Below are 24,369 nucleotides of genomic sequence, written 5' to 3'. Positions count from 1 at the left end.
ACGTTAGTGTTCTCACAGCTCTTGTGCTTCATATCCGTGACTTGTGATTAGTTGGTGACCTGCCTTCTCGTCTGCTTCAGATCCCCCCCCGGACCTGCGACCTCCCTGCTGCGGGAAAGTGTGTGAGTGTGAGAGAAGAAGACGTGAGCGAGTTACCCTGTGATTTCCCCCCCGGAGTTTTGGATCCCTTCACTGTACATATATTGCACTGCACTGTAAATAAACCACACCTTGGAGATACCTTACCGCTCTGCGCTTGAATCCCTGTACCAGATCGTGACAGAATCATCCAGCCACGGAAATGGATTCAGCAGACCCAGCGGTCTCGACTCCCACCCTCGCCACTTTGGCCGCGATGCTGGCACGCCACGAGCAGATGTTCATTCACCTTCGAGCAGAGCTCGCGAACCTCACACAGGCCGTGGCTCGGCTAACACCGCTACCGGCCGCTCCTCTGGTCGCCGCTCCTCCGTTGGAGGCGCCAGTTCCAGCTGTAAGTGTCGCGCCACCTGTTCACGTTGACAGATTCCTCCCTACTCCCAGGGCTTTCACGGGAGAGATTGATAAATGTGCTGGTTTTCTCACTCAGTGTGCCCTTCAGTTTCGCCAGCAACCGCAAACCTTTTCTACTGATGGTGCGAAAATCGCTTATATCGTCCAGTTACTCCAGGACCGTGCTCTAACCTGGGCTCAAGCTGCGCTTCAGGCGGAGCCGGACATCACCTTTTCTGACTTTCTTACTAAGTTTAAAGGTGTGTTTGACAGGAAAGCCACAACTGCCACCGCCGGCCAGCGCTTGCTTGCGCTTAAACAAGGCAAACGCAGCATGGCTGATTTTTCTATTGACTTTTCTACCTTGGCTGAACAGGCGAAATGGGGGGAAGAGGCCCTTAAAAGTGCATTGCTCACTAATATTAATGAGGAAATAAAGAATCTTATTCTTCCCAGTTAAATTTACCCTTCATTCTAATTTGTGTTGTACAGTTATTTCATTTTTAACCTTAATTTATATTTTATTCCTTCCTAGTTAAATTTACCCTTTTTAATTTTTCATATTTATTTCCTATCTTATTCATAGCCTTTTCCTTTTTTGTTTTCTTTAGGTCACGAGCAGTTGTCCAAGCATTTCACTACATATCGTACTGTGTATGACTGTGTACGTGACAAATAAAAATTTGAATTTGAATTTGAATTTGAATTTGAATGAACTAATGCTCCGTGAACTGCCTTCCTCCCTGGATGCGCTTCTGGTTTTGTGTATGCGGGTGGACGATCAGGTGCGCGCACATCGGAGCGCACGCGCGCGTTTGGGGCATGCCCCGCTGGACTTTTGTGGGACCCCTACTGCAGCCCATGGGTCGTGTGACGCCGACACCGGGGATGGGGAAGAGCCCATGCAGCTTGGGCGCTCACGGCTGTCGCCCGCGGAGCGCCAGCGCCGTCTTGCCTCCGGTGAGTGCGTTTATTGCAGCCGTAAAGGCCACTCTGTCTCCTCCTGCCCAACGCTGGCAAAAGGGCGCGCTCACCAGTGATCGTGAGGGTGCTGGTGAGCGATCTGTCGAGTGAAAGCCCTCTCCCCAGGCTTCTTTTTCCGGCTACTCTGCGTGTTCGGACTGTTTCTCATTCTCTCTCCGTTCTCATTGACTCTGGGGCTGAGCAGAACTTTATTGACACCTCACTCGCCGCCAAACTGAACATCGCCTTGGAGCCTCTGTCACGCCCCCTCCGCGTTCACGCACTGTCGGGCCAGCGCCTGCCTGACATCACTCATGTTTCTGAATTCCTTTCATTATCTCTCTCTGGCAATCACGCAGAAAGGATTTGTTTTTTTTTCGTTTAAGGCTCCTCTCACTCCGCTGGTTCTGGGTCACCCCTGGCTTGTCCTCCACAACCCGCATATCGACTGGGAGAAGGGTGCCGTACTAGGTTGGAGTGTGGCCTGCCATATGAACTGCCTCCGGGCTGCGGCTTCCCCCGTTTCGCTCCCACCCACGGCCTCGCCGTCGGACGCCCCGGACCTCTCGATGGTTCCGCGGGTTTATCATGATCTGCGGGATGTTTTTTGTAAGGATCGGGCGCGGTCCCTTCCCCCGCACCGCCCGTACGATTGTGCCGTCGATCTTCTTCCTGGAGCTCCGCTGCCGTCTAGCCGCCTGTACAGCCTCTCCCGGCCCGCTATGGAGCGTTACATCTCGGAGTCGCTGGCGGCAGGGTTGATTCGCCCCTCCTCTTCCCCTGTCGCGGCTGGGTTTTTTTTCGTGGATAAGAAGGATGGTTCGCTGCGGCCGTGTATTGACTTTCGGGGCCTTAATCAGATCACTGTTAAGAACAAATACCCTTTGCCGTTGCTTTCCTCCGCCTTTGAACTGCTTCAAGGCATGACCGTCTTTACCAAGCTGGATCTGCGCAACGCTTACCACCTGGTGCGCATCAGGGAGGGGGATGAGTGGAAGACCGTGTTCAATACGCATCGGGGCCACTTTGAGTATCTCGTGATGCCGTTTGGGCTGACTAACGCCCCCGCAGTGTTTCAGGCGATGGTTCATGATGTCCTTCGTGATTTTGTTAACCGTTGTGTATTTGTGTACTTGGATGACATCTTGATCTTTTCTAAGACACTCGAGGAGCACAAGGTCCATGTCCGGCAGGTCCTGCTACGCCTTCTGGAGAACCGGCTCTTTGTGAAGGGGGAGAAGTGCGATTTCCACGTGGTGTCAGTGAGTTTTCTGGGCCACATTATCGAGAAGGGGGACTTGCGGACTGATCCGGAGAAAGTGCGGGCTGTGGTGGAATGGCCTACTCCTCCTGATCGCCGCCAAGTGCAACGTTTTTTGGGATTCGCCAACTTTTACAGACGGTTCATTCGTGATTTCAGCAGAATCGCTCTCCCTCTCACTAAACTCACCTCTCCCAAGGTTCCCTTCCAGTGGGATTCTGCCGCTCAGCGAGCCTTCGCCCTGCTCAAGGACAGGTTCACCACCGCTCCCATACTCCGGCAACCGGACCTTACACGGCAGTTCGTTGTGGAAGTGGACGCGTCGGACTCCGGGGTTGGGGCAGTTCTGTCTCAACAGATGGACGGTAAGCTGCACCCGTGTGCCTTTTATTCTCGCCGTCTCTCCCCAGCAGAGTGTAACTATGACATCGGGGACCGGGAGCTTCTGGCCGTCAAGCTGGCCCTGGAGGAGTGGAGACATTGGTTGGAGGGAGCAGCACAACCATTCATCGTCTGGACGGATCACAAGAATCTGGAGTACCTGCGCTCGGCTAGACGTCTCAATTCCCGGCAAGCCAGGTGGGCACTGTTTTTCGCTCGTTTTGACTTCACTATCACCTACAGGCCAGGAACACGGAACGTAAAGCCAGACGCCCTGTCCAGGCAATTCTCCATCACTGGGGAGGACTCGGACCCTGAGCCTGTCCTCCCGGCCGCCTGCGTAATTGGAGCCATCTCCTGGGAGATCGAGGGGCTCATCCAAGAGGCGCAGGAGACCGAACCGGATCCTGGCACTGGTCCACCTGGTCGCCTCTTCGTTCCTTCAGCCGTCCGCTCTCAGGTTCTCCAGTGGGCTCACACCGCCCGCTTTTCATGCCATCCTGGGGTCCTCCGCACCTGCTCGTTCCTCCGACGTTACTTCTGGTGGCCTGCTATGACTAGGGATGCCAAGGAGTATGTAGCCGCCTGTTCGACCTGCGCCCGGAATAAGCTTTCGAACCGCCCTCCACCGGGTCTTCTGCAGCCTCTCCCTACACCAGCTCGACCATGGTCCCATGTTTCTTTGGACTTTGTCACGGGCCTGCCGCCCTCCGCTGGTAACACCGCCATACTTACCATTATCGATCGTTTCTCCAAAGCTGCACACTTCGTCGCCCTCCCGAAGCTCCCCTCGGCCTTGGAGACGGCCCGGCTCCTCACCTCCCATGTGTTCCGTCTTCACGGGATCCCCGAGGACATCGTCTCGGATAGGGGGCCGCAATTCACGTCCCGTGTTTGGAGGGAGTTCTGCTCCGCACTGGGGGCCAAGGTCAGTCTGTCTTCCGGTTTCCATCCACAGAGTAACGGGCAATCGGAGCGGGCCAACCAGGAGCTGGAAGCTGCCCTCCGCTGTGTCACTTCGCACAACCAATCGACCTGGAGTGAACAGCTTCCATGGATCGAATACGCCCACAACAGCCACACATCCTCCGCCACGGGCAAGTCTCCCTTCGAAGCGTCCCTGGGCTATCAACCACCTTTGCTCCCGGCCATCGAAGGTGAGCACTCCGTTCCTTCTGTACAGGCTCACCTCCGCGGGTGCCGTCGTGCCTGGCGGGCGACTCAGGCTGCCCTGCTCCATACTAAGGAGCGGAACAAGACCCTCGCTGACCGTCACCGGACACCGGCCCCCGTGTACACCATCGGTCAACGAGTATGGCTGGCTACCCGTTTTGTGCCGCTACGGACTGAGTCGAAGAAGCTGTCTCCTCAGTTTATTGGCCCTTTTCCCGTTGAGGCCATTGTGAACCCTGTGTCTGTCCGCCTCAAGCTGCCGCGCAACATGCGCATTCACAATGTCTTTCATGTGTCTCAGGTCAAGCCGGTGCTCTCCAGCCCGTTGTGCCCTCCCTCCAGGGCCCCGCCGCCCCCCCGGCTCGTGGATGGTCAGCTGGTCTACAATATCACCCGCATCATGGACTCCCGGCGCCGGGGTCGGGGTTTTCAGTACCTGGTTGACTGGGAGGGCTACGGGATAGAGGAACACTCCTGGGTGCCTCGAGCTGCTGTCCTGGATGGTGCCATGCTCCGGGACTTCCACCGCAGGCATCCAGGTAAGCCTGGTGGGTCACCGGGAGGCTCCCGTTGAGGGGGGGGTACTGTCATGGTCTCCGTGCCTGCCCGGTCGGCCCCACAAGGCTACAATTGCTGTTGCTGTTTTCTCCCTCTCTGCCTGGGCGGAGCTCACTGTGGGCTCCCGCCCTTGGCCCACACACACACCTGACAACACTCACCCATCATCACCGGGAGCACTATTTGAGGCTGGAACACAGATCCTCTCGTTGCTGGATGATTGTACCCCTAACGTTAGTGTTCTCACAGCTCTTGTGCTTCATATCCGTGACTTGTGATTAGTTGGTGACCTGCCTTCTCGTCTGCTTCAGATCCCCCCCCGGACCTGCGACCTCCCTGCTGCGGGAAAGTGTGTGAGTGTGAGAGAAGAAGACGTGAGCGAGTTACCCTGTGATTTCCCCCCCGGAGTTTTGGATCCCTTCACTGTACATATATTGCACTGCACTGTAAATAAACCACACCTTGGAGATACCTTACCGCTCTGCGCTTGAATCCCTGTACCAGATCGTGACAATTTGTACCTGAGGGTTTCAGCTTCCCGGTAACAAGGAAATGATGTCATCCACGTAGATTACTGATTGGCAGTGCTAACTCGAAATTTCAACTTATTACCTCAAACTTTTGAGAAAAGTAAGTCGAAATTTTGAGTTAATAAGTTGAAATTTTGAGAAAATAACTCAAAATTTTGAGTTGTGGATCCTTTTTTTTTTTTTGTGGCAGAAACAGGCTTCCATAATTACCTCTCATTTGTAACCAAAATCGCTCATAATTATATGGCCAATAAAGGACTTTGTTACATAAGCATACTGTAAGTAACAGAGGTGGGACCAAGTCATTGTTTTGCAAGTCTCAAGTAAGTCTCAAGTCTTTATCCTCAAGTCTCAAGTCAAGTCTCAAGTAATGTCAGGCAAGTCAGAGTCGAGTCTCAAGTCACTGGTGTAAAAGTCCGAGTCAAGTCACAAGTCTGAAACTTTGAATTTCAAGTCCTTTCGAGTCTTTAAAAAAAACAAACGAAAAAATAATGTTGCAGTTATATGCTAAATGTAAATATTAGACCATGTAATTTTAAAATCTGTGTTTTTCTCAACACATACAAAATAGTGAACTTAGAAAATATACACAAATTGTGAAATTGCACCTCTTTAAAATGCAGCTCAATTAAACTTAGCTCCAAGAATAATTTTCACCGACAGTTCTGAGATACGCTGCATGTTATTCTTGGATGCGGTTGTAGGACCAGCTTTAAAATCGCATGACAAAAATATCATACACATTAAAAAAAACTGTATCACCAACGTAGCCTGGAAAACATTTGCTAGTTAGATGAAGTCAGCTATCTCATCTTAGCATATTTATATGCATATTTATAATTATACGGTTCTTGGAGTGAGTGCATACACTCATGAAGTTTAGTAACTTCCGGTCACTGCAACAAGCCCAGGTACAGTTTACCGACGGATGGGTGCAGGACCTTGAAATGCACCGTGTAGAACGAAAGACCATCGTACGTATCATAAGTTTACCAGTCTCACAAATCGTCTTCATAAATACACATTCGTTAACCGTTTATTAATATAACCTTTGAGCTCAACGGTAATTAATTAGTAGTGGAAATAATTTCTGGTAGCATCACAGAAATGTAGCAGTGACAATAATATTGTATGCTGTAATCGTACTGGGCAATTAGTGATACAAAAAACCTGTTTTATCCTGTGAATAAAAGTATATGTTTTTGTCAGTGTACCATAATAACAGAAGCGAAACGCAATATTGTGTCAGGACAATTTACTATTTATGCACAATAAATAAAGGAGCATAGCGCGACAATTTCTGTTCAGCGCCAGACTTGCTTGTAACCTATATCACCAATTATGTTAAGAAAAATGACGCATTAACTACAACAGCAGACTGACCTTTGTGTAAATGCTTGGAGCAGACTAACCTGTGAGCTGGAGTGTTCTAGGACGTTATATTTGATCTTTGAATGGCTGCAATCCAGTCGCCTCTTTGTTACTTCGGAAACATGGCTCGAACAATTTCTCTTCAACGACGTAATCCGATAACAACCGATCTCTTTACCCGTCGGCTTCCCGTGGCTGTCATGCGACCGGCTATTGCAGTTAATAATACAACAGCTTCTTGACATTTTTGTGTTTCTTTTTATCGCTGTGTGACTGATTTTAATTGAAAGCCTGCGTGCGCTAGTACCGCTTGCCACGAGTTCCCAGAATCCTTTGCGGTTCTACCCGTGAATGACGTCACATTTTCAATCTCCATATAATATGCATGTTAAATTTTATATTTGGGGTAAAATATCAAGTCTTTTCAAGTAAACCGGTTCAAGTCCAATTCAAGTCCCAAGTCATTGGTGTAAAAGTCCAAGTCAAGTCACAAGTCTTAGAACATTTTTTCAAGTCAAGTCTAAAGTCATAAAATTAATGACTCGAGTCTGACTCGAGTCCAAGTCATGTGACTCGAGTCCACACCTCTGGTAAGTAACGTCTCTGCAGTTGCTGAATTGGCTGACGGTCTCATCTCTCATTTTGGGAGGACAGTTTTGACAAATAACAGGGACAATTCTACAAATTAAATGCAGCTCGCTTGTCACAAGGAGTACTCAGTTTATGAAAACACTTGACCTCTGTGGCTCAGCTCAGAATTTTATTAATGTTGGGCTTAACTTCTATTTTTCAGAGCACTTGTGTCATAAACAGAAGTAGAGTCTGAAAGATGTTGGCATTTATATGAAGGGAGGGGTGTAACGCTGCTTTTAGGCAGTATTAGCAGAATAGAAAGAGAAGAAAAGTCTCCTGTTATTCCAACTTTGCAGCAAAAACACATTATTCCATGACTGTAGTAGCACCACATTAATATATACATTTCATTTGAAAGTATCATTTGTTTTCCTGCATATTATTGACACTTTTGGGGTTTTAGTTTTTTTTTAAAAAAAATACATACAGATGAAGATACATATAACTAGAAGCCTCTAGTCTTTAACATATAGGCCATAAAGAAGTGCCCTGAAACCTGCATTAATCCAAATGTCCAGCACACTGTGTCTACTTCTTGATTTATAACCTTGCTAAAAAAAAGAAAGAAAGGAAGAAAAACTGAAGAGTTTTTTTTCTCCAGTCACTCGTTTCAAATCTTATTCAGTGCAGCATTAATGTATTCTCTACATTACAGTCCCACTTACAATAAAACAGATGATAAGCAACTCTCTGCTTTAGGAAGTGATTACCAATTTGCTGCTATAGAGACACATTCATTTTTGGGAGATATTGAAAACTTTGTGTAAACAGTTTATGCAGACAGACTCCGCACACACTCGCTCAGAGCAAAACGTTTTTAAGGGACCTAATTTAGGTAATCTGATGACGGTTGACACCACTTATAGCATTTAACTGAACAAACAAGTAAGGATAACATATAGTATATCTTATATGTTGTTGCTATGACGATAATTGCAGCAAAGCCATCCCTCCAAACAAGGCAGTGAAGCCTTGACGATTGAAGCAATGCATACATGTAAACCCTGCTTCAGGGTGCACATCCTGTGAGTTGGTGTTGGAGAAGAGCTAGCAACATGCAGCAAAAGAAGCATGGGCTCTGGGATAGCTTGTTATCCCATAAAGCTGTTGCACACAAAAATCAAGTTGGTTTAGTTACATCCTCTGTACTTAACAACCATAAAGTTCCAGGTTTCACTGGCTCTGACCTTTAGATAGTCCCAGATGACGATTACAAACTCTACATACAATTTTTATTCTGCTTCTTAAATATGATTTTTGAACTGACTTTGACCTGCACCATTGACTCATGACAAACCAATTTAAATTCGTAAGTAGGCAGACCCTTAAATTATCAAAACAAAAGAACAAGCATACAACAAAATCATCCTTTGCAGAACATCCACCCATCTGCTTGGCCCTAGTGTGCATAGTGCCCTTTGGTTCTTGGTCAAATCTGCCCCTCATTCATAACGCCCAGTTTCAAAAGTGTGAGATGGCATGATTAAGGCAAACATCACATAACTTCTTGTAGTCTTGTACAAAAACACAGCCTATGGTGAAAACGTTGCATAATTCATTTCTCATTTCTTTGTCACTGTTGCAGCATTGCTTACTAAATGTGTTCATCACAAGTCCTATAAGTTTACGGATGCAAAGTAATAATATTACCTCTTTAATCTAATAGGTATTCAATCAATCAATACAAAACTTCATATAAAGATGAATCAAAATTCCCAACCTTACATTAAAAAGCATGTTTACAGCCTGCTACACAAAACTATTTGAGCCTCTTTAGATTTTTCCCTGCAGACCAACTCTGAAACGAGTGGGGGTGGATACTGGTTTGACAGCTATCCTGACACAGACAGTTATACCCTGTTGGTGTCAGCTCCACCAATGAGAGTCACTGAACTGGACTTCTCTGTATTCCTGGTGTTGTTGCCTTGTAGAGCACTTTAATAGAATTGTGTGGAAAATGACATGAGATGCCTGCAAAGAAGCTTGTGCTTCAGTTTTGAATTGTTAAATTCTGTTTTTTTATTGGTCTCCCTAATCTAGTGCTAATTAGCAGTTATGTGTATCTTTGCATTGAACCCATACTGCTTATGTATATATAACTTATAACTCAGCACTCCACCCACTTGTCCTAATTTACTCCTAGCTCCAAAAACGAACACTGCAGCTCTCTTCAAGATAATCCAGTGGTCTAGAAACCACTTGCAATGTGATATGTTCATCCTTTATATACAGTCGTACAAAAGTCTGGATGCAAAACCCTGCACAAGTCTAAAATAGAAATAAACTAATTCATACAGAAATAATGTGAACATTACACAGCAGCTGAAATCTGAAAACCAAAAACTCAGATGTGCTGTTAAATAATGGGCCTTTCATGGATCAGTCATTGTAACCAAATCTGAAAAAAATAACACAGAATGGGAAAGAAGCACCAGCCAACAACTGAATAATGACACATTTTCACTGCTGATCACAAGTTTCTCTACTCTACATAAACAGTATGAGCCAAGCTGGCAGTTAACCAAAATTCTGGACAGTCCTTTGTACTCTCAAAGCTGATTTGCTAGGTAAAACGAGTTTCACAATCCACAAACCACTAATATAATATATGGTTTTGTTTCTACCGTTGCTCTTTCTAATGCTTCAGCTCAAGATATTTTATTTTATGTGCTCCCATTATCTAAAACTATCATAGGCAGATTTTTATAAGTTGACATTTTGTTTGAATCAGGCAAATGCAATTCCCCCGCAGGGTTAGAAGAAATGAGTAATATAATGTCAGAGTCCTGGTTTTATTGATAGTGCTATTTCTCTCCTATTTGCCATCACTGTTAATGCTGTGTTTTGGGAATCTGAGGTAAACTTTTGAGCAGGAGAGCTTCATTCAGAGCTGTCACTCAGCTGCCTACCGATTGCTTTTGCCTTCGTGTCTGTGGGAAGTAGAAAGAGGGGTGGGCGATTGTCTTTCTTATTCTCTGCAAACACACCTACTGCAGCTTTAACACAAAGAAATGAAAGGTCTAATTTTGGATCCAGCTTGTGTTTCTTGTGGGAAATATTTGATTTTTAGACCAAAGGGAAGAGAGTACGGTCTGATCTGATTTACCAGGACAATGCTTGTCACAGTACATTATTTACTTCACATGCAATTTTCCCCACAGAGCAATAAAAGAACATCAGGAGCCATCAAACCTTTAAACCCCATAACCCAAACAGCCCTCTCCCATCAAGCAAATTGTTTTAATTGGAATAAAGAGTTAATTAAAGCTAAGAAATATGAACTTTTAGCATTAAATTGAGCAACACAAACACTGTTTTATGCTGGGTTTTTGCTGTATTATTGCACTGCATGTGAGGCAACAGCAGATGGGAAGTGGTGGACTATTTGTGCTCTTGAGCATGACGACAAACCAGCAGAGACACACAGACGAAAGTGATGTCATTGTACAAGAGATGAGTGCAAATAGGGTGAAGATTAGGAGTGCATTTACAGCACACTTGGAAACAGCTTTTTATGCATTTTCATTAAGTAAGTTCACAAAATTATTTCCAAAATTAGACACTTTGAACTGGTAAAACTGAAACACCCTCTCAGAAAAAAGCTCAGATCAGTGCCGTAATCAAGCTTATAATTTCAAAACTGCAGTTCGGCCATAGTGATGTATTTCTGCAGAGAGGACTATTTTAAAATTCAAATTGTACACCTGCATCAGATGTTATAATGAGCTGGATGTGCATATGCAGAGGTTTTAGTGCAACAAATATGAAACAAAAAGATGTCCTACCTAGATCAGGTGGGGCTCTTGTGCTTTGTGTCCAAACTTCTAAAGACAGTGTCTCTGCACTTCCAGTGTACAGTCTGTGACCCCCACAGTCAGCTGCTGCCAGCTGCTATTAAAGATGAGTTCAGCCTGTATTCCTCCAAGTCTCTGCGTCTGACTGAAACTTCTGAAGCTCCGTAGATTGGGTTACATTCCGTCGAGCATCGGCACTTGTTCTGAACTGATACTCCAAAAGCACACAGTGATATTAATGTCTATAAATAACTGAGCGTGTTGGTGTATCTGCAAACAGCATCTGCCATCGAGTGTTAGGACACACATGTGCTTGTCATACTGTTTGATAAGCAGGTGACCATCTTCTGGTGGGTTTATAAGGCTGTGGTCGAGTTCCAGACAGAGGAGTATTGCTAAAAAAGTCAGTGCTCAAATCAGCCTAGGAAAAAAGGAATCAAGAGGACTCGAACTAAAACGAAGCAAGAGAACTTGAAATTGCACTACAAAAGCCCAATACAGCAAAAACACTACCATGTTGGCCTTAAATCATATCATGACTTCTGATAATTCATAGACAGTTCGGTAGGTTAATAAATGATGAATTGCCAACCTCCACTATCAAGGCACCTGGAAACAGGGCTCCTTCAAGGTATCTACATATATGGGAGTACAAAAGGAATTTTAGTGATCTTATAATAAATATAAATACAATACTATTTAATTATCACAGAAAATTATAAACTATGTATTTATATTGGCTATTCTAAAGAAATACTGTATCCTAGTAATATTGAAGAGATAGAAATGACCATTAAGTCCAATATAGCGACTATAAACCCACTACTGAGTATCACAGACACACTAGACGTCCCTTTATAATGATAATAGGATATTCTGTATAGGTCTGACTTATATTACTACAAACACCTTAAACTAATACGAAAAGAAAATCACAAAGTTGAAATTAGTAAAGTGGGAGGATGTCCTTTCAAAAGCCACTGCACAGGTAAATTCACAACTGCAGGCCTTCACTTCAACAAAGTGCTGAATTTACCTTTAAGCTGACCCAAAAGTGTCACACCGGTGAGAGAACGGATGACAGTTATTAAGTAGGCCACTGTTCGTTATCTCGCATCTTCAGACTAATTAGTGAGAGGTAAAATGCAAGAAAACAAACACTCCCAAAGCCAGTTGAGTGTTATAATTTCAGACTGAGGCACTCTTCATCCTCCCCCCGCCTCCCCCTGGCAGCAGCAGCCTGCTTCTTGAGCACGGCAGCAGCGGCTGTTCCGCGGCGGGCAGTCCGGATGAGAGCTCCTCCTCCCCGGCCTCTCCCTGTCCTCTCTCCCCGGTGCCCTCCGCCCCGACCCTGCACTCACAAATCCGGTGACCGACGGGAAATCCGCTGAGGCCAATTTCTCTCATCTTTTAGATGGTTTCTGCGATGGTTTCCTTTAGCGGGTGTCCCCCTTGTGCATATCAGAAAGAACTTGGCAAGGATGGATGGGTGAAAGCTAAACGCTTATCTGTGCTAAGCTCTGGAGTTTAACGGCACTCAGAAGCTAAGGTGTGCACACACAGGGGAACCAGCTGCATGTCTGGAGTTGCAGCCGTGTGTGCACGTGCGTGTGAGCGTGCGCGTCTGAGCCCATGTGCGCGTGAAGGAGCGGTGCGGCGCGCAATAGGTCCGCCTTTCTATATGTGCAAGCTTAGCGAAGGCGCTTCGCTCTCATCGGACAACTCCAACATTGAGCCAGCGAGCAAGCAGAAAGAATTCAAACGGAAGCTTTAGTTTCCAAATGCAGGCGGAAATGTGTGGACAATCACCAAAAACACAGACCGTTATGGAAAGAAAAGAGAGAGAGAGTGGCCAAGAAACAGCTAAGCGCCACTGAATAAAGTAGTCTAAAAGCTGCAGTGCCTACAAACTGAACGTTTGGCAGGAGCTGACAAGCAGCACGCGGAAAAAAAACCCCCCCAAAAAAACGAGGCTGTAATGGCAACTTAGTCCCTCGTATTCCTCCACCAAACGGCGGTTCACCCTTAAGTAATCTGCCTGGCAAACGGTGGATGTTGTAGTGTCTCCTGGCTGCTGGTTGGACGGAGATTATCCCGCACAGGTGGACAGCAGCTCAGTTTAGGCAGGGAGCAGCAGTGCTCTGATGCCCTGCGCTTCAGTCTCTCCCTCTCTCGCTGCCTCTCTCTGTTTCCAGCAGCAAAGAGAATAAAAGAGAGAGAGAGAGAAATAGGAAGAGAGATGTTTAGAAGGGGTGGGGCTGCTTGGTTCCCGACTGGGACCTGGAGTGGTTTCTCTCGCTTCCACACTCCCCTCTTTCTTCCTATCTTCCTTTCCTCTCTCGGTCTATTCTGTTTACCTTTCACCTTCCGCTAACACACACACACACACACACACACACACACACACACACACACAGACACACACACACGTACATGCCAGGGGCAACTGTGTGGGAAGCATGCAATATTATCACTCACATAATATACTGTATAACCACCAGTCCTGTACCAACTGCCCATGCATGCTGTCACACACCCACGGGCAAATCATGACCAATCAAAATTAAAAACTGCACAGCTAATTTCTCTATCCAAGCCACACTTGACCCCTGCTGATTTCCAACAGCATGCTGCTTTTTATAAGTGCATAAACAAAGTCATCCATCCAATTATCTAAATCCATCAGGAGCTTTAATTTACTTCTCAATGTATCTGACTTTGATGTAGGCGACATTAAGTACTTTTTTTATTTCACTGTTAATGACATCTCCATTGATTGGGCTTTCAGTAATGATAAGCAATGAGCACTTTCAGAGGGGGAAAGAGTATCTTAGATCTGTTTCCATGACAACTGTGCGTTTGAAACAACTTTTTAAAGCACCGTTTTATTATGACACTGTACTATTGCTGTACTCACAACGCTAGAGCCCCCTTATCGCTGGTAAGATATAACGGTGGATAAAAATAATATGACCTCCATGCTGTTGATGCTTTTCCCCCCCACCTAAGATATCTTGCAGTTTCATATCAAAGGAAAGATTAACATAAGGCATAAAAGATGTCACAGCATATTCTGCAGCTGCTGTAAGAAGGCGGTTAAACTGGCTTTGTGAGGGTTTAACCTACACGTCATCCCTGTGCATCTGATCTTTAAGCAATCACCAATCATTATACACAGTTTAGGGATTCCAGCAAACATTTTCAGCTACTTTACCCCCCATAGTTCTCCTTTTCTTCTCCTCTCCCGTTGTCTTTTGCCCTCCCTTTCTCCTTCTCTTTCTCTGAAGCTCACACTCTCTCTAGCAGTCTGTCTGTCTGCTCTATAATTATTTCCATAGTTACCATTAAGGATGTGAAGCTAAGCCTGATGTACTATGGTAGTAATCTTTTCCTTTTCTCCTCCTCCTGTTCGCTCTGTACTCTCCTTTCATCCATTGCTTCTTCTTTTTCTTATGCTGCATGGATCTCCACGGCCTTCTCTTGTGCACATTTTTCCCATTACCTTTCATTTTCTGTGTCAAATCTGCTTAAAACCAACATTTAAATTGGAAGCTTTTACAACTCTGGTAAATGTGCAAAATCATACCCGAGTAATCCATATGTAAGCAAGTCAGGAAGTCAACGTGTCCCAAAAAGCATTAATCAGATTGTGTTCATACGGTTTGGCCTGTAGCTACGCAAGATAGTTTGAGGTTGTTGTTTCTAAAGTGGCTCATGAAGTTCTTAAAAGTGAAACAGATTTCTTTAGGTGCCGTTTCACCTTTTTTTAAAAACAAACTTCAGCGATATGAGATATTTTCCTCCTTGTGTTAGTCTTTACACTTTCCCTGTTCCTGCATGTCAGCATTGCTCACGAATTACTGTTGTAAAATGAGCCCCAGGATTCAGTGGGGGGTGTTCATTTTTGAAACACGGGCCATCTGAGATGAATCATAAATATAGGTGATAAACAGCTGTGCGAGAAAGTATCTGGTTCTTTGATAAAATGCCCAAGGCGTAACAATTACTACAAAGAAAAATTAAAAGAATAAAAATTCACTTTTTTGCTGATAGTTAAATGAGAAAAACTATTTCTTATACATAGAAGGTTACTAACAGAAGATGTTTAGCTTAGAATGAGGAATGGGAAACAGGAAAGATACTGTAACTCCTCTGTGGTTCAAATACTTGACATGAGTCCCGACCATCATGCTGGTAGGTCAGTCATTAGTCCTTAGATTAATCCCTGACCAAGCTGGATTGTCTGTACATTATCATCAGCTAAAGAAGATGTTAAAATCAGGTGGAAACATTAGCTTCTGGTGACCTTTCTCGGGGTCATGGGATACGCTCCAGCTCCCCGTGACCCTGAACTGGATAAGCAGTGACGAAAATGGATGTATGGACTAGAGATGGCACGATACCACTTTTTTATGTCCGATACCGATACCGATATCATAAATTTGGATATCTGCCGATACCGATATGAATCCGATATAGTGTTTTTTAATCAACAAAACTGTTTTTTAAAATATCTTGCTGCATTTTGCAAGTCTGCAAGTTCATACTCAAGTTTAAAACAACAACTACACTAAAGCTATTCTGTTATACCTGTATACAAAAAAAATATTTCATAGTTCAGCAATACTGATCAATCTAATAAACTTAAACCTACACCATCCTCCCTATTCTGGTATTTTAAAGAGTACTTAGCATAAATATTAAGCAACCTAACTAATAGGGTTCCAACTCCCAGCAACAACAAAAATAAATAAATAAAAAATAGGGAACCACCCCTCACGCTCCACCTCATGATGCTTAATCGACGTAATCAACCTTAATTTGATGCAGTGTGAAAAAAAATGCACAGAAATCAATTATTTTTCAAGAAATATTAAATAGATTCAACATCTTTCTTCAACAAAATTGCAGACTGCACAGATGGTACCTTCCCAAAGGAAAAAGTACTATAGCTTACTAGGGTATATATATTAGACTTAATAGTCACTATATACAGTAATTGACTTCTATTCATTTTACATCAAATTAAAACTTTGTGTGTCAGATAATTATTTATTAAAAGCTAGACATTTTAAATGAGAATAAGAAAGAAAAGTATGTCTTTGTGCCCCCTTTTCCCAGTTAATGCCCTACGGCCCCCCTGGCTAAACTTTGCTAGATCCGCCCCTGCACAGTTACCAGCGTCAGCTACGTAGAAAAAGATCCTGGTGTAGAAAGTAATATTAAATAAATTCTAACAACAGCTTATCAAGCTTAAACGTGCTGCTGTTGTTCAGCCGCTGGTTTCCTCTTTCTGGTGCAAAGTGGGCCAAAAACAAAGACGGACTCGGACAGAAAAGCCGATCAGCTGATCATTTAAGCAGTTTCACGATTGAAGTAGCAGCCGGAGAGCGAGAGGCAGTCGCTCGTTAAGCTTAACGCAGGAATGCTTTACAAACATTCAGAGATGGACTTACACACTTGCTTTACTTCTCTCGGGGATAACTTTGTCGGAGATGAAATGCCAGGTTGCTAGCGAAGCTCCAAATGCTATCCAGACCACAGGTCCCGCATGCCACAGCCGCTCTATCACGTGATGCATACTGCTCCGACATGCTAACGTTCTGAGGTGAGTTACGGCGTGTTGCAAGTTTTGTGAGGTGCTTTCGTGATATTTAATGGATCGGATTACATTTTTTATTTTTCTCCGATATCCGATCCAGTCATTTAGGTCAGTATCGGACCGATACCGATACGTAATATCGGATCGGTCCATCTCTAGTATGGACATTGGTCTCGAGTCAATGAGCAGAGAAAAATTCAAATTCCCTACCCCATGGAAATTTGTTAGCGTGGCAGTAATGTCTTGATGATGACAGAAACTGAGTTTAATAAATTGGAGACAACTCTAAGTATTAAAAATCCACAAGTATAAAGTGTATTAATTGCATCGCCTCAATTTTAACACCTTGTCCTAATGTGCACTAATGGAAGACCTCAAAAATTATGTGACATTAAAAAGAAACAACTCGAGGAACATTTTGTAACTAATTAAATTAAACGGCAACAGGTCAGTAACATTAGGTGTATACCAAGTGTAAAAGACAGAGATCCACCAAACTGTGGAACAATTTAGGAATAATGTTCCTCAGCATAAAATTATAAATAATTTGAATATTTCACCATCTACAGCACATGATAAATCATCAAAAGATTCACAAAATATGGAGAATCTCACAGAAATCAGTAAAAACAGCCACGACTCTGCATGGAAATCACTACATAGGCTCAGGAAAACTCCCAGAAATCATTCTGTCAACACTCACTATGCCATCCACAAATGCAGGTTTAAGCTCTGTCACTAGGGATGGGAATCGGGTAAGCGTTCATTTCCCTGGAATTGTGGGTCTGCTTGCCCATTGATTCCGCTCATCGGTTCCACTTGAATTCATGCTGCAATCAGCTGATTTCAGTTTTTGTGCTGGGGGAGGAAAATAGTAGAGCTGTAAGTGTGGATATGAGCATCCAATATTAATTTTATTTTTATTGCATAAAAGGAAGAGAGTACGATGGTAAAGTGCAAACTGCATCCAGGACAGTAACAACAGCATTATGCTGCTAACCCAACTTCTCTTTGCAAGCATCTGTAAGCTCGCTGAAAATGGACTGATGCAAAGTGGAAAGCTGTTCTGTGGTCAGATGAATTTAAATTATTTTTCTAAAACACTGAATGTGCATCCTCTGGATTAAAGAGGAGTTCAAAAGCTCCCATCTTTGATGGTATGAGAGTACAGTAGTGCCTATGAGATTGTAGTCAATGCTGAAAGGTTTGTTTTAGAGCAACATATGCTCTAAAAGGGATTCCACATTGCAAGACAATGCTAAAGACCACATCACTGTATCAGAAAAGTCCAGGTGTTGAACTGTCCAGCCTTGAGTCCAGACGTTTCACCAACTGTAGACATTTAACAAAGAAGACACAGGACTGTTACAGGGACAATAAACAAAGGATCTGACAACAGTGGACAACATTGCTCTTATAAATTCCCAGATATATACAGAATGTATATATAAATTGTTGTTAAAAGAAGAGTGGATGTTACACAGTGGGAAACATGGAATTGATGGGAAACACAGAGAGCTATTGCAGAAAAGTAAATTCAGAAGAATCTAATATTTTTCTTAAAATGGGACAATAGAGCAGAGAAAACATTCAATGTTTTCTCTGCTCTATTGTGACCAAAATATGGATTTCTAAAATTTGCAAGTCATTATATATATTTTTTCATTTACATTTTACACACTGCCCCAACATTTTGAAACTGGTGTTTTAGAAACATGTTTTTAATGTTGTTTACAATGTAATTATTCATCTAATTTGCCATTTATCTGCCCCTCTCATTATATATGGCTGTGCCCTTTTAAGCACAGATTTAATGGCACCTGACTGAACAATCAGTGTCACCAGCTGTTTATCTCAATGCACCAGCTCATGGTATTCACATAATAGTACATAATGACACATTTAAAAACAAATTTTCCTTTTGCTGATTTCCCAGAAATTATTTTCAAATTTGAAGTCAACTTGCATGGAGCCCTCAGTGGAAGAATAAACACCTGCAAAGCTGCAACATGTTTTTCCTCTTTTCCTTCTTTTTCTTTAAAGAGATTGCATGCTATCATTGGACAGAGCCACACTAGCATTTTTCCTATTTTCAGTCAATATGCTAAGTGACCAGGGTGCTGACAGAAGCTTCACATGACATGAGAGAAGGCTCATCTTCTTATCTAAGAAATAAGTTAGTATTTTCCCTCAGAAATATTTCTTTAAGGTCAAAACTCGGAAACTATCCCATCCCTGAGATTAAGGCTCCTGTGGATGGAAAAGCCCTTCTGACATTACTGCTCCATTTGCAAACCGTTTTCTCCTAAGCAATGATAACTAAGGCTCCTCAGTATCGTAGTAGAAACAAAGACTGAGTAATTAAACCTTATGCCCTTATAGTGTAACCCTAATATTGTTAAGTTATTCATGAGTGTTTCAATGTAAAGGGACACTGTGAATATCGTTAAAGCACTCAAATAGAAATTCATAGTAATAAAAGAATGTGCTCAATCTGACCGCCCGAAATTCAATTAACTGTTACATTATGACTACATTCAAAGTTTAGTATCTTGTTAATTTGATTCCTAAACGTAGATTTGAATGTATGCCTTCCTGATTGTGCAGATAGACCTGCAGGGTGTCTGCTTCTTTGCACTGATAATTTTATAACATTAAGACCAGCATAAGTGAACTGGCTTTTCTTGTGTATATAAAGTGACATAACAGAAGATGATTGCATTTTAATAGAGACCTTGAATATGCCTTGGTGAGGGATTCCTGCAGTTTCTTGCTCTTTGTAACTCTGTTTGCCGTCTGCCACTCAAGAACAAAGTCACGTTGACTCTTTTCATTACTACGGTTGCCAAAGCAGAAACGTATAATGATGATTTTTTTTTTAACTTTTGCTTGACAGACGATTTGGAACAAAACACTGACATGGAAATATGTTTTAGTCGTGATAATAGACAAAGTATTCAGAGCCCAACTCTTATGCAACCAGTTCTTTCTGAAGTCAAATGAGTTCATCTCATACCGCCATGTATACCAGACCTTCCCACCACTTTCCTGTCAGTCTGAACTTGACCAAGTGCAACCAGCTCCAATTCCAGTTGAACTGCTGCAGAGCAGACACCGGCTCGTGTTTCAGATGGATAGATAACGGGAGGTTTGGGCTGACAGGAGAGGAAGGAATCAGAAGAGTTGTAACAGGAAACATGCTGTGGCAGCCAGACTCCTGAAGGGCTGGAGGAGAAAATGGAGAACTGGGAGGGGGGCTGGGTGTTGCATTGTAAGGAGCGCTACTGAGAAAGTCTTGTATTCTGTGACGGGATGATGGATGGTTGAGCAAGGAGGACAGAACTGAACATGTGCACAGTGCCACCTTACTGAGTCTAATGCCAAAGCATGGTGACAATGAGGTCTGGAGTATGCCAGACTAGAACAGACTGTCATGTGTACACAGCCATTTTCCGTACTTTTTAACCTTTGTCTGAGTAATACTGTGTAATATCCCCGATCAGTTTGGCAGCACTCTGAATTGGATAGCATTCAATATTACTTGAATAAATGTTTTAAAAATGATCAGAAAGAAGATCAAAAAATAGCTTGAACCAAAGAAATATTTTCCATTCAGAGTTTTGACTACATTATAAGTCACGGCTACACATTTCCCTCCACATTGGCATTTACAGCACAGGGACTCAAAATGATGTCGCTGGCTACATTTGGAGCCTTTGGTGTATCCAGGCAGGCCATTTTGTTCTAATGCCAAGCATATGATGGGAGCCTGTGCAGGCTACAAGTTTTCCAAATGACAACAAATGCTGGAAGAACTTTATTTAGTCATGTTAAAAGTTTCTCTAGAGATGGTCAGGACAGCTTGAAAGTCCTTCAGTTTAGTCCAACTACTAAGTAAACCGAGACATTTGGTACAGATGATGTTCCCTCAAGTCAAGTTTATTGATTATCGTGTGAAATATCCAAGATAGAACTAGACGTCCAACAAAATAACCATATTGGTCTTTGATTTAAAACAACCAACGCAAGTGTTCCAGAAGTGACCTTGAGGAATATTTCTACTTCAAGAGAACAAGCTTCAGCTACAGCTGTGTGTCAGTCATACCCTCGATATAGCAAACTTTAACTGGTAAGCTACAAAAATAAATAAATAAATAAAAGCTATTTCTCGTAATACGCTGGTAACACATTTATGTGTTTTTCAAAACTTTGAGTTTAACATGGGGCTTTATGGTGACTCACTCACCTCAACACTGGCTTCATTTCTTTAGCCCCAGAGATTGCAGCTTGGATCAATATTCAACAGCTGTGGGTCTGCATTAAAGAAAGCCTGATGGTCTAAAGTGATGTCGACGTCATGTCAGTATAATTTAAAAGAAGGATGCTGTCGCTGACCTTTGAAGGAATGTTTTATCAGGAGATGTAATTAACTGCAGCTTCCCAATAAATTCAATTTATAAGAAAAATTCAGAAATAATTGGACCTTTTGGATTTTTTTTTGTTTTTAGATAAAATTACAGAAATGGCCATCAGTATCACATCAGCTGTGACATTTATTCAGTCAAAAACATCAACTCTAAAAATGATTAGAGCACTCCTGTTATTTACGCCATGTCATTTGCCTTTTTCAATCTGTAGCGCCCGCCCGCAAATCTCTGCATTTCTGTACCAGTTTTTTGTTTTAGGTTGAAATCTGCAGGAGCACATCAACAGCAGTCACAGGCTTCTCATCATTTTGCCCTCAATCTCATATTCCTCCTTGCTGATTTGCAGATTCAAATCAGAGCATTTCCAAATAAAAGCCCACATTTTTAACCTTTAAAATACTGCCACCTGCACTGACTTCCCACGTAATCACATCTCTGCAGCTCTTGTTTACTGCTTTCCAGTTATTGCGAAGTCATTTGTGAATCATCAGCGCTCGCCAACTGCTGCTGTGCCAGAGGATGTGGAAAGATTTGAAAAGGTGACTATCAAATCCAATGATGCCAAGTCAATCCTAAGGTACATCCTTGTGGCAAGCAATCTTCCAGCAAGAGAAAGAGCAATCTTCGACTGATGGGTGAACATCATGGGTGCAATCAGTTCAGCTCTACAACATGGACATTACTTGGTGCTTTAATAATAAACCCAAAGATGTCAAAATACCAAGTTGAGTTATATGAGGTGTGTGGATAACTTGGCTTTATGTGTTCTTTTTCCAGGACTCTTGGTCTCTGAGCCAAGGAAAGAATTGTTTGTTCAATGCATGGTATGAAATTTTCACTAAAGTCAATTAATCTTTAGGCAAACAGATGGCAAAATTAAAACGACTGCATTCTCGTTCATCCTGTGACATTAAACACACAGCCCTCCTCAAACGTGCAAAGATAGCAGGATCCTTATGAAGTTGCTAAAATCGTTCACAAAGAGGTGTAAACACCAACAAGACATTTTTGGATTTGCTATTTCCCAAAGAGACACGTGCAAATACACAACTCCTGAGCACAAACATATGTTAAACCTGCACGACAACATGAACATATTGCTGGCTTTGTCACAACCGCCTACACATGTTTAAATGTGATGCGTTTTTTGTGTGTAATACACAGCTAAGACCAACTGTGTTGCCTCTTTTATTTGGCTATGAGTTTCATCAATGTCACAGCCATGGCCAGGTTAAATATATGCATACATAAAGATGTGATGTCTATGGAAAAATTTTGCTTGAATTTATTTTGGGTTTTCTCTCAAACACACAGGGTCAAAACATGAAAACCCTCTAATTACTGGCTAGATGTCCTTAGCAAGTTTTATTACAGCTTTTGATAACCATCAGCAAGCTTCTGGTATAATTCTGGCTCAACATCCGATTATTCATTTTGTCAGAATTGGTAGAGTTCGTTTAACTTGTGTGGTTTCCCTGCACTGAAGTCAGGGCTTTGACAAATTCCTTCCATAACCAGTAAGATTGTAGAATCATCTGTTTAAAAAGTACATAAATACAAGTTATTCAAACTGGTCATCACTTTTCCAAGGTCTGGAAGAAGAGCAAAACTGTCACACTTATATGACAGCAAACTGCCTAGGATGTTCAGGAACAAGCCAGGAACCACCAAGGCTCAAGACTTCCATGAACTGGAAACTGCTGGAACACCAGTGTCATTGTCCACAGTGAAGTAAGTTTTACATGGCCATCGACTGACCAAGAAAGAAGCCTCTACTCCAAAATTAGAATCTTCAGCCTCAGCTGAATTTTGCAGCTGCCCACATGGACAAACTAAATTCTAAATACCTTCTGTTTAAAAGTTTTATGATCAGATGAGACAAAGACTGAGCTATTTGCCCACAGTGACAAGAGCTTTGTTTGGAGGAATAACAGTGAAGCTTTCAGACCTAGGAACACTGTACCAACTGTCAAGCATGGCGGTGGTACCATCATGCTTGACTGTGTGTGGACTATGCTTAAAAGCCAGCTCTGTGCCAGGAAACCAACCAACTTCAATGAATTCTGCCAAGAGGAGTCGTCAAATTTTCCCCCAGAATTATGCCAGAAGCTTGTTGATGCCTAATAAAAGTGTAGTTGAACTGCAACTTACTAAGGGATAGTTAATAAGTATTATTTAATACATTAATACATACATAGATTGATTAATATTAGTGGGAGTAAATGCATATATTTGACCTTGTGTGTTTAATTTTGACCGTGTTGATTTGAGGAAAATCTAAAATGAATTCAAGATTATGGTCCCAATTCTTGTTTTGTAAAAGTCATTAACCCTCTCAGGCTCAAATTAAGTTTTTGTTGCTAATGTACAAAAGAACACCTGCAGTGGTACTTCTGAGTAAAAAAAACCCTCATAAAATATGTATGTGGGGTAATCAGGTTGTTAGTTTTTAACTGTTGCAAATCTGCAACGCCTGCCTTGAGAGGGTTAAATACGTATGCTGTACAATCATTACATCCTGGAAAAACAACAGTTCAAAGAAATCAATAACGGCCTATAATTACCATGACAGTCATTCCCATAATGAATTTAAATAAACTTTTGACCACTGCTGTATCAGGAGACATTCTCAGATTATGGAGAGGGAAATGCTGCAGCTTTAAAAGTGAGATTTTCTTGAGAAAAAACTAATTGATCCCTTTGCTTCCTGTTTTAACTTCTTCTAGTGGTGTACTGATGCAGTGGTGACATCTTATTAAGGAGAATACTGCAGCAAGTTTGGTGTGCTTCAAGTGTAAGAATAAATGGTTGCAGGGCTATGAGGACATCACAGTTGGTGCATGGAGCAACCAATGCAATGACCTAAACTTCTCTTACTCCACTATAGGAAGTCTGCAAACAAGCATACAAATGACTGTGGCTCTGGTGGGGCGGAGGTCACTAAACAAACTGTTATTTATCTTGGATAATGCAGACCATGCTCTGCATGGATAGAGACAGCCAATCTTTCCAACCTCATGCCACTATACTTCTACTGTAGTTTGTATTATCCTATTGTTTTTATTCTTTTGAGTTATTCTACTATACATATATAAAATCTGTGGTTACAGTGTTACCTCCTGAGAAAAGTAACTTGTTGAAATGTCTTGATGCATCCTTGATCACCCAGGGAAAGAAATCCCAG

Source organism: Diplotaxodon limnothrissa, linkage group LG11 (assembly GCF_057381915.1).
Source record: "Diplotaxodon limnothrissa isolate DT_005_m linkage group LG11, D_limnothrissa_male_GT1.1, whole genome shotgun sequence".
NCBI classification, from domain to species: Eukaryota; Metazoa; Chordata; class Actinopteri; order Cichliformes; family Cichlidae; genus Diplotaxodon; species Diplotaxodon limnothrissa.
The sequence above is the reverse complement of the archived record's forward strand: the minus strand, read 5'-3'. Positions refer to the sequence as shown.